This window comes from Zootermopsis nevadensis, unplaced genomic scaffold (assembly GCF_977971745.1).
Source record: "Zootermopsis nevadensis isolate Lab colony 2312 unplaced genomic scaffold, Znev_1.0 Znev_ptg000010l, whole genome shotgun sequence".
Taxonomy (NCBI): domain Eukaryota; kingdom Metazoa; phylum Arthropoda; class Insecta; order Blattodea; family Termopsidae; genus Zootermopsis; species Zootermopsis nevadensis.
Genome location: NW_028259142.1, coordinates 2,174,064 through 2,186,314, shown reverse-complemented (window position 1 = coordinate 2,186,314; position 12,251 = coordinate 2,174,064). Strand labels below are relative to the sequence as shown.

General features: G+C 41.3%; 1 protein-coding gene across 2 annotated transcripts in view; it reads right to left on the bottom strand.

Moving 5' to 3' along the window:
- The window catches only part of trc (Serine/threonine-protein kinase tricornered), a 74,739-nt gene that overhangs the window by 61,609 nt on the left and 879 nt on the right, over positions 1-12,251 (bottom strand). For both annotated transcript variants that reach the window (XM_022063340.2, XM_022063339.1), the window contains exon 2: positions 6,294-6,382. The gene's annotated coding sequence lies outside the window, so the exon portion shown is untranslated. The remainder of the gene's footprint in view (positions 1-6,293; positions 6,383-12,251) is intronic.

The following is a 12,251-nucleotide window of genomic DNA, read 5'->3' as shown; positions in this document are numbered from 1 at the left end:
CCGAGTCCGTCTAATTCTTTTACCTCCTTATCGTCTCACTGTCCTTGGCGAGATTACGTTTTAATAAAACGTAGGCCCACACACTTTTTTCACTTAAATTAAGAGGAAAAAATTTATTACATTACTTTCATTCGCGTCCTGTCTTAATATGGAGACTAGAGGAACGCGTTTGTGTGTCAGTAGTGTTCGCGCTTTGAGGCTTCGGTTATTTGCAGCAAGTCATATTTTCAGGTAATTCCCTAGAAATTTTCTGACTTAAGTACTAGCATCTTAGACACGTAATGCGACTTAGAAAAAAGCCAGTTTCCGTCTCACTGTTTTGCATCTGTTTCTTTTCTCACCTGGCTTTTGTTGACGGAAGTCGTCGGACCCAGTAATGAAGTGACGTGTTTTTGTGCATTTGACCGTGAGTTGAGTTCTGCATCTCCCCTTCTTACGAGATCATTTCTTGGCTAGGTACAGGCCCCGTCGTTAGCTGTTATGCTTGAGTAGCAAATCAGTCGCTTTTAAGTTACCTGGGCCTTGAGGTCTACCAGACAATTATCCCTCCATGTCTAGTAAAGAAATAACATTTCCAGAATCATGTCTTATGTTCTTTTTATTTCAACGGGTCTGTATCATCGAGGATATTAGCTGTCGCCACCCTGATGATGGAGGCAGTAAGCGTCTCAGAATCGTCGATAAATTTCTGCTATATCACACAGCTTATCATCCGAGAAGACAGCCATCTTCAGACCTTCAAATTCTAACCACAGATAATATCTTAAGGAAATGGATAAAGACTTGAATACATCCTCACTAGCAGAGAAGACCCGATTGATATTTAGCGGGGATAACTTCTTTCGTATCCCTTGCCATGCTTCTTCCTTCCTTTTATCTTCTTCAGGACGACAAAAAGCTGCTAAGTGGTATTGGCACTTGTAAAATAGAACATTATGCCATCTATCGAAAACTTGGCGAGTCATGCATAAGAAAAACACAAGGTCAAAAACCGCGCTCTTACACTTTGGAAAACACGCCTGTGTTTGAGTGCAAACAATTATTTTTTTACAAATAAGACATTTGTGTTTGTGTGGAATGAAGGACGGCTCACCATGACGATTTAAAATTTGATCGTACAGAGACGTTACGTCTGATGTGCCCCAGACCAAGTTAAACAAAGCGCGTGACAGAATAAGATTATTATTATTAAGTGTTCTGTCTTACGACAGGTCCATTGCTCTGCCCAAAAAGAGCTCTCCAGTTGTCCCTATTCTCGGCTTCTCGCTTTAATTCCTGGAACGTCATCTTCTTTCCTTGTTTAAGGTCGTCGGTTGGCTGTATCAATCTTCTTCCCAGTCCTCTCTTTCCTTCAACCTGGCCTTCGGTGATATCACTCAGTAACCCATTCCTTCTCATAATATGTCCCAGCCAGTTAGCTTTCCTTCGTGTAATCGCCTGTAGAATGTTTCTTTGCTCGTTGACTCTCCTCAATACTTCTTCGTTGGTCACTCGATCCGTCCACCTGATCTTCTCTATTCTTCTCCAACACGAATAAGATTATAAATAAGTAAATTAAAAACAGATTGCAGACCAAACTCATGAGATGTGACACCAACACAAGTTATTAACTCAGTTTATGTTATAATTAATAATAGCAAAAGAATTCCATGGTGCAAATACAAGGTCATTACCTATCAGTGACTATTTTAGAAGCCACGAAATTTACAGAGCCACTGGATTCTCTGTCGGGAGCCGGCAAACTGACTACATTTTGCATCTATTTGCCTTTCATCTTCGAGGACAGTTCCTTCAAAGTACAAAAACCTATTTGCGTGTCGTAAACACGGAACACACTTTCCAGCAGACTTCTGACATACCGCGGGAATATTTAACACTGAAATCGAATCTCGCCTAAATAATATTTAATGATTCAGTCCGTACCGCGAAGAAAACACTGCACTTCACGATCAAAAAGATTAATTTGTTAACGCTGTTGCGTTCAGTACGTATCCTTATCTGTGCGTTACTAAACACACAGATAAGGATACGTATTTATTGATTGTTACAGCAGGTGGCACATACAGTTACTACGAGACTATAAAGGGTTAACCTGGAAATTTCTTTGGGTTTATGTGCAGTACTAGACTTGTGTTGGGCAAGGCCGTGGTCTAGGCAACACGGAGTTTTCCTCCGTGGCATCCCAACAATTACTCCATTCACACTCACACAGAAGAAGGCAATGGCAAACCACTTCTGGATTATCTGCCAAGAACGTATATGAACAGGTCCCAGTCCGAGAAAAGGATGGAAGGATCCTGTTCATATGGACCCGTCGTCAGACAGAACACTACAAATAAAATAATAACAGGCTACCAGTGCAAAACTTCGTTAAACAAACGCGTAAAAAGAAATTACTCAACGCCACGTTAGTTACCACAAGAATACTGTTACAAGCTTATAACAAACGCTCCAGACTGCAAACAAGGACATGTTTAAACTCTCTCATGACGTAGTGATGATTCAAATGTTTCTTCACGCAGCCACTCCACGTGGCATGATGACAGGTTATTTTTGAAAGTGCTTTTACATCATATTCATTACACATGGTCTGACAATTGAATAGCATTAATGATACATCCATGCAGCGACTAAAAGAACAATGAGATTGGACACGCTTAACAATATGACACAGAAGTAGTTGAGATTCAGTTTGTTTTGTACTTACAGCGAGTAATTTGTTGGCGTTGGATTTCGTCTGTTCAAAATATGAGAAAAGAAATTAGCTCAGGCCTTTTTGTAAGACCGTTGTAATAATCAAATCTGTCGTAAAAAGTAATTGGGACGAGACCTGAGTCTTAGAGTCAGACCAAGGAACAACACGCCAAAGTCTCTGAGGGGAAAGTCCAGATCTTGCAGACCGGAAATGGTAACTAACTAACTAACTAGATGGCTTAGAGAGCCCGAAGGTTCATCACCGAATTAACCAAAACCCTCCACCGGACCCTGTCCTGGGCCAACAAAATCCAGTCTCCTTCAACTCCTATCTCCCATAGATCCCGCCTGACATTATCCTCCCATCTACGTCTAGGTCTCCCCAGAGGTCTCTTCCCCTCAGGCTTCCCAAATAGTGGACCCAACCAACCAGATGGCTTACGGAACCCGAAGGTTCATCACCGAATCAACCAAAGCCCTCCACCGGACCCTGTCCTGCGACAGCAAAATCCAATCTCCTTCAACTCCTATCTTCCATAGATCCCGCCTGAGATTATCCTCCCATCTACGTCTAGGTCTCCCCAGCGGTCTCTTCCCCTCAGGCTTCCCAACCAATACCCGGTGCACACCTCTCGTCCCATCCATGCGTGCTACATGCCCAGCCCATCACATTCTTCTCGACTTAATCACACTGACAAGACTGGGGGAGGAGTACAGATTTTTAAGCTCGTCATTATGCAGTTTCCTCCATGTCCCATCGTCTTCCCTCTTAGGCCCAAATATCCTCCTCAACACCCTGTTCTCAAACACCTGCAATCTATGTTCCTCCCTCAGGGTGAAAGACCATGTTTCGCACCCATACAAAACAACAGGCAAGATTATTGTTCTGTACCATTCTGATCTGACACGATTAATATCGAAGTAAGAATCGATTACGAATGTGTTCCTCGAAAACCGTCAATGAAACGTCTGTAAGATTTCAGGTTCTCACCGCGGTATGTCGCGCCCTGTAGACTGGTACAAATTTCGCAGACAGAGGTTCTTACTGCCTCCATCGCCAGGGTGATCGATCAACATAACGTCTAACCACTGAAAAAAAAATGTCTGAATGTTCTCGACAATACTTTTATTATAAACATGATAATTATTTTGGATAATGTCCTGCGTCGTATTTTTTATTACGACGTTTCGGAAACTGGATATTTCCATCGTCAGGTTACACAGGGGAAAAAGTTCCTACTCAGTTAGGCCCTTTCGACAGAGTTGGTCTCCATACCTAGGACCCCCCACAGTACTGGGACATCATCAAGAGTACTCTTGATAATTTGACCTCAATTATTTCCTCTAAACAGCATTAACCAATTAATCTTTGTGTGTCTTCCGCGTGACCGTAAGACAAATCGTGCGTCGCAGAACAGTTTCGTACTGAGGAGATACCAGGAACGAATCCGAAGGCCGTTTATCGTGACCGGAATATTATCTATTCATCAGTGAATGCACTCGTGTAATTGCAATTTAAAATAGAACGACCGATTCGACCCCAAGCCATGCCGACATGCGCTCCTGCAACTTCGCTAATGGCTGGCCGCGTGTGCAGCGAAGTTAGAGAACAAAAATAAACCAAACTATGATATTTAGTACCCAAACACAGATCTTGGACTGTAACTACAAGCAGGAGAGTCCTTGAAATTCTGTCACTCACTCAGATGGTCAATAATTCCGGGCCTTCTTTTGTTACCGCTGTGTTCACAAGAGCCCGCTACAGATCCCTGTCCTGAAACAGTAGAACGGAGTCCACATCCCCCCTTCCTCTAACAATGCATTTTAATATTATCCTCAAACGTGCACCCAGGTTTCATTTTTTCTCTGTTCCGCTCATTTTTACTGAAATACACATTTCTCAACTCTAATACGCGTGCTACATGCATTTTCCATCTCATCCACCTCAGTCTGATCTCCGTAACGTTTGTGACAAATGCAAATTTCGAAGTTCAACTTTATGTAACATGTGGACACACGACTCCGCCCCTCCGTTGGGGCCACCTACTACCAGAAGGAACATTTTGTGGCCTCCCTCTGAGGAAAAAGCCAGAAACTGATACATGAAGTCAACCGACAAAGTCGGCCATACTGATAAAATAAGGTCCCAATTCAAGCAGACGTACTTACGAAAGTGTGACGTAACAACGCACACACACACACGGATTGATTTGGGGGGGGGGGGGGGGAATTGTCGGCTATTTTGAGTCACATAACTCTCCAGCATCACGTCTGACTCGGAACAACGTCTGATTTCAGCCACAGACGTAACATCTACAACTTACCGTTTGTTGCAGTCAGATGTGAAAAATCATTAGCTCTTTCGTTCAATCTGGACGCTTTAAACATTTAGAGGGCAGGGGCAATCATGCAACCCACATGACAAGGAGCGTAACTCGGCAACTGACTCAAAGTCCGTTCTATAAGAACAATTTCGTTTTCACAACAAAAAGCTACAGTGGAACCACGGTTCCGGAGAATTTGACGTAAATACGTCTCTGTAATGTAATGTTAAGCCACGGTGGTCTAGCGGTTAGAACGCTGGCCTTGTAATCCTGGTTTCTCGGGTTCGATTCCCGGCGGTGCCCGAATTTATAACTTGTGTTGGGCAAGGCCGTGGTCTAGGCAACACGGAGTTTTCCTCCGTGGCATCCCAACAATTACTCCATTCACACACAGAAGAAGGCAATGGCAAACCACTTCTGGATCATCTGCCAAGAACGTATATGAACAGGTCCCAGTCCGAGAAAAGGATGGAAGGATCCTGTTCATATGGACCTGTCGTCAGACAGAACACTAAATAATAATAAAAAAAATGTAATGTTATCTTCAATGTCATCCATCTTGTTACAAAAGCGTATTGTTGACGGCAGTAATGTAACACAACAATGCCGAGTAAACAGATGACGCTTCCTAGGTAACATAACAATGCACGCAAGCTGACCATTGTTGTCGGTCCATATTTACACATTGTTGTCGATTTGCAGAATGACCCTTCCATATAGACGTATTTACGTCAAAAAATACTCTTCCTAAACACAATTAAGACATAAAATTTTGTAACGGTGACACAAAGCGTCACGACGCTCGGCACCGGTATTGCAACTTCGTGTTGAATGATATCCTGGGGCTCGCAACACATAGTAGAAATTCTAGAGACGACGTTAGACGTTAGAGGCTAGCAAGAACCATAAATTGTTGATCACACAATTTAGTGACTGTCTTTTCCGTGCATAATTGTCACTGGCATTAATTCTGACGAAGTTACACTTGAGAACGTCAAATATCTCATATAATTACGAACATGGAGCCGGTGCGAAATTTTGAGGTGTCTGTGATGGGTTGTTGTTGTTGTTGTTGCTGTTTTTTAGGGGGGGGGGGCGTTTAAAGTCGGCAATTCAGACCACCACCACCACGGACAATTTTTGTTAACTGCTAACGTACGAAGAACACAAGAAAATAAGTCGATTATTTTCGCGGCCAATAACGTTCGACGAAAACTATTCTAAATTGTTGATATGTGGGGTAATTATTTAAATCAGACTACAAAATAATCTTACCTTGCTGGGACAGCGGGCGGTCACATGTAGGAGCCACGGTAAATTTAGGTTTTCCTAACCGAGCCCCACCCAGGGACTCCGCCTCACTTCTGTAACAGAAAAACGCACGTTTGAGTCCTCCCTGCAAAAAAAAAGTTATAGACAACTTTTGATTGAATTGAATAAAAATTTTCTTGGATATTATCCATCGTCTAGTAAATATAAAACGTAAAACGACGTTTCGGAGATGGATTTGATAAACTTTTGATTGGTTGGTTTCTGATCATTTTTAATTACTACGTATATTCTTAAATTACACAAAGATACGTAATGATTTTAATTTTTACATGGTGCTTTGTTAGTCTTTTTAACAAACATGGGTTTTTAAGCAACTTCTTTCGATTTTCCATCATTCTTGATTTACTATTTTATAGTAATTCGCATCTCGGAATCTAAAACAACGTTTGCATGTGATTTTGAAGACAGCGTGTTACTTTAGTAAAACAGACACACAGAAGATAACAGGTAGGAATATTTGCAATCACACCTGAAATAAAATAACTTTATTTTGATACGTAGAAAATATTCCTGAAATGCTAAAATCAACAAACGTAACACTCTGAAGGCCACACTCCAGGTGTTCTAAATTTAAACGACAACTGATTAGCTCCGGGCAGCGTGAAGACGTAAACGAGACAAATACTGGTTTTTATTTCGTAACTTAAAGCTGCTGTATCACAGGACTAAAGCAATGGCGACAACCTGACAATTTCATGTGCAGTGCAGATTAAAATAGAAACCCCACACGGTCAAATCATCGAATAAGCTGCAATTCCTGCAGACGGTCGGTACATCCTGTGACAAGTTCCGGTTGTTTCCCGACACCGCGCCTCTTTCAGTTTCAAGGAGATGAGTAAAGAAAAATACCCCACACACTTACGTGTCTTTGAGACCGAACAAAGTGCCGAGCTCCGGTGGTCTCCTTGCAAAATACTCAAAATGTCCCAGCTTCGATACCAACCACAGGCACTAATCTTATAATAAAATAACTACAAAAATAATGCCAGCAGAACGACAGACGATCACTTGAAGCTGGATGGAATCTTGTGTTTTAGGGTCGATTTGCCAGCGACGCCTACCTCAGCGGTCTGTGTTTGCAAGTCAACCCGAGAGTCTTTCAATTACAGTAAAAATTATACCCAAATCCAATATCTTAATTAAGACTCGAACCCAGGACAGTTCTCGGTTTTGTGGCCCTCGTTTCTGTGGTTTCATCGCCGTTCTTGGCGATGAAAGAAAGCACTGGACACCCTGTATTATGGCAGGGATTTTTCAATTTTTAACTCCTGCCAATTTCTGTACGCAAATGAAAATATTCGAAGTAAAGTGCCTTACGCTCGTAATAATCTTCCCACTGGATAGGCCACGTTTTCATATTTGGAGCCATTTATTTATGCACGTTAATTAGAACTGTCTAGAGATTTACTTTGCACCAATTCCAGGGAAATGGGAATAAACACTAATAGATCACAGATGAATGCAAACTAACCATAAATTTCAACACCTCTGATCCAAAATTTCCATGGTATTCTTCCTTCTTCATGGGAAATCTGTCAACTGTTCATCATTCCACTAAATAACACTAAGTTTCTTCTCATTTTCTACGTTCTCGGCAAATAACGTTTAACTCAACTCATTAAAACGCTGCCCGTTCACCATTTCGGACCTCATTATGCGTCTCTATTTTGGGCACATCCTTTTCTACTCTCAAAGTGCACTTATGACAAAAGAGATAAAATATTTTACCAAGGAGAATATCTGGACTCGGATTTCGTACAGAAGTTCCCGTAGAGAGAGAAAAGAATTGTCAGTGGAACCACGGTTCCGGAGAATTTGACGTAAATACGTCTATACGGAAAGGAAGTTTATATATTGGCTTTATTATAAATATTTCCTTTATACACGCTTTACAATTGAGATAAGTTTGATTAAGACTTTGCTTATTTAACTTGAATTAGTTACGCTTAAGATGGGTCTGTGGTAGCTGAATGTAATGTAATGTAATGTAATGAAATGTTTTATAGGTAACAACAATTCCGAGTAAACACGACGTTCCCTAGGTACACTTGTTACACTTTTTTGCCGAATGACCCTTCCTTATAGACGTATTTACGTCAAAAATTGATGGGCAGAGCACGCAGCACACATGGAAGTGATGGAAAATACATATATAACGACGAAAACCCTAAAGGGAAAATACCAACTGCAAGACCTTTACGTAGACTAAGGGATAATATTAAAATGGGTCTTAAAGAGTGATGGTTGTGATCTGGATTCATCTGCCTTTCTACCGACAGACCTCTGCAAACCAACACAAGGCGAGACGAAGGGTTTTCGGGATCGCTACTTCACATCTACAAGTTTCCACGTAGCAATCAGACCTTCTACAGTCATTCTCCCATGAAATTGTAATCTTATCTAAGGTAAAACTTTCACACCAAGGCAGCTTGGCTCCGCGACAAAACGCCTGACTGGCTAGTCATCGAGAACCTTTTCCGACACAGCTGTCAAAGTGACTTGGAGGGCAACAGACCGAGCTTCACCGAGCACGTCTAGGAGGACATGTAGCACGCGAAACACACAAACTTCCAGCCAGAAAACGCGAAGGAACGAGACAATTGTCAAGACTTCGCTCAGATAAGAAGACATTTTAAAACTGATCGTAATGGGAACAGGGTCATAGGGTCTCGAACTGGATTCAACTGTCTCAAGACACGGACCGGTTTTTAAACCTTCGGGTTCAATAAATACGATACATTTCCTGAGTACCAAAGAGATAGTTTTATCAATCAAGTCAGCCCGTCATCTTCAAGAACCAAGACCATTGAAATGTTTTTCAAACGAGCCATGACGTGACTACGAGGAAGGCGTCTCCGGAAACCTTAGGATAACGTTCCGGGTCACAGCTTAGGGAAGTGAGCATTTTGCTGCCCGGAAGTTCACGGGGGATCAATGCGCAACAATCTCATTTCCGAGATCTTGCTAACGTCAGTTCCACAGTGGCAGAGAGATGCAGTTCTCGGTTCATTTCAGCACAAGTTGATTTGGCGTCAGGAAGACCGGTTTGCATCAACGCTTCACTGTATGGGATATAAATCTTTTTTTTTTAGTGTTCTGTCTGAGGACAGTTCCATATGAACAGGATCCTTCCATCCTTTTCTCGGACTGGGACCTGTTCATATACGTTCTTGGCAGATGATCCAGAAGTGGTTTGCCATTGCCTTCTTCTGTGTGTGAATGGAGTAATTGTTGGGATGCCACGGAGGAAAACTCCGTGTTGCCTAGACCACGGCCTTGCCCAACACAAGTTATAAATTCGGGCACCGCCGGGAATCGAACCCGAGACCCCAGCGTTCTAACCGCTAGACCACCGTGGTTATAAGTAAATCATAGTCGAATGTTAAAGCCATGGCGTCAAGTCCAGCAAGTCCCTTGTAATTCGTCTTTAATGTTGTACGAGTGATTCCCATGTTCCTAAGTTCACATCCTCTCTTGAAACGTTTGAAACAATGCCAAGTCTTACAAATTCTTTAAACCATCTTGTCTTTGGCAGAATTCTGTCGATCTAAAAGGGTAAAACTCATGAATTCCCATCTCACATGCGTGCCACATACCCCGCCAATCTAATCCTCGTTGTGCTAACCACACGCTAATTATATTTTGCGAACAGAATAAATTCGACGTAAATGCATGTCTACGGATTACTCGCCTCTCCAAAAAAAAGTAACAGACCAATGTTATAAACAATGCTTCTGCATTACAAACAGAATTGATGTCAATACAAAGGATGAAAGCCATCCCATCCACGGAGTAGGAAGCTGGTCTGGACGCAATGGTGCAGAGAATCTAACCCTGGTAGTCCAGCTTGTAGCCTAGGAATTAAATTGACTACTCCAACCCCAGTAAAATTTCAATACAAATGATAGTTTGTTTCATAGATTCTTTCATCTTGCCCAAAAATCCACGAGAACTTATTTTCAGACTTCAATTAGCAGTTCAGCCTCTTAGTACAACAACCTTAGCTCTCCGCTCAATTCTTGCAGGGGCGCAGACAGTGGATGAAAACTTGGTACTTTAAATAAAAATTCACTTCCTTCTGCCTAATTTCTGTATCATGAGGACAGTACAGGTAAAACTCCGAGCATTCCACCTCTTATCCTGATTGACAGTATCTGTGTTTTTCTCCAGTCCCTCCAGGCAAATGCTGAGATAATATAATGGGAAAGTACCACCTCCTTTCATACCCTTTCCCATTCATTAAGAATAATTATTCAACCATGCGATGCTACATAACCTATGAAGTTGAATAAGTCTGTTAAACTGTATGAAACAAGCGACAATCACATTTTATTTATAGCATGACATACATGGGGGATCCCTTTTTCGTCCCCTGGGCAAACAGACACGACACATAAACTGTGGGGAAAATACTACAGTGGACTGCAAAAATTAAAAAAATTTAATCCTGAATTTGAATTTCATGCAAATATCACAATAAAACAACATTAACCACCTTAAATTATGGACCTTCATTTTTATTTAGTCCTATTTTGAACAAATGATTCTGTGCTGTTTAAAGGACGCAGCACGAACATCCTGCTCAAAATCCCTGTGTGCCCCCACCTCAAAAGTTTGCTTGTTACTTCACATTACATACCAACATAAAATCATAAAACCATGCTGAATGATTCATAATACTTAACGACGCTATCTAGCAGCAGAATTTACGGTGTTGACGCCATCATTAGAAAAGAATACTGCAATAAGAAACCCTGCACAATTCAGTATTTTATATTTCTTTGTGTTTCAACTGCACAACGTTACAGGTGCGTACAATCATCATGTGTAATCGAGGTAAGCTCCAGTGATCTAGTGGTCCCATGTTCAATCATGACCACAGCTAACAAGAAAATTAATCTGTCAGGATGATGACAACCGGGGGCACAGCAAACAACTTGAATAATAGACAACCTATACTACCTATGGCGTCACCACCCTTCGAGGCAATGAGATGTGCGTCCATATGCCCCTGCGGCAGTTCTAAAACAACATCAGTAGCATCTGGCACTTCCTGAACACTGCGAAAGTGAGGTTTCGCATTAGAATGATTGGATTCACCGAAACCCACATCGGTCTACTACAATCAAACACGCAGAGACGGCTACCAAGTATGTGCAAATGTCAGCGGCGCAAGAACTCCATGAAATCTGAAAGGTGATCGCACACAACCTTTCCAAGAAAGATTAATAAAGCACCAACAACACGTGAGTTTTGTATTTTTTCACTACATTCATTTGCCACATTCCTCTACAACGAATTAGTCAGGTTTTATTGTTTTGTCATCCAACATGTGATCATAGATCTTATTCCAAATTTAAATTACATTAGATTAAGTTAGCTGTGAAGTTTGACAGATATTCATGCATATGTAATTGCTCATGGGCACTTGATGTGATATGTTTCCCCTTTCTTTATCATTTACTTCTTTTGTATCTCAATCTCCATTCCCAGAACACTTTACTTTTCAGGCCATGTTTGAAATTCAGATTACTTTGTGTTAAATCAGGAATATTCAGTATTTTTCTGTAAAAACGCTACTGTGGGAGTTGATAGCGTTGCATTTGAAAGTTTCACGCAAGTAGAATGCTGATTATGGCAGGAAAAGGGCTTACAGAGGGGAACATGAAGAGGAGGACAAAGGAAACAGCCTGTTCTTGCAAATTCCCCCAACACCCTTCATCATTTCATTCAAAATAGTATTATGAACATTGTTAATTTAAATCTGTAATTTTTTAATGTTAATTAATCTTTATGCAATTATGTATTTACAATATGCAGTGTTAGAGATACAATGATTTATGATTGGACTAGTGGCACTAAAAGAAAACTAGTAAATAATTAAAGGATTCGGTAATGTTT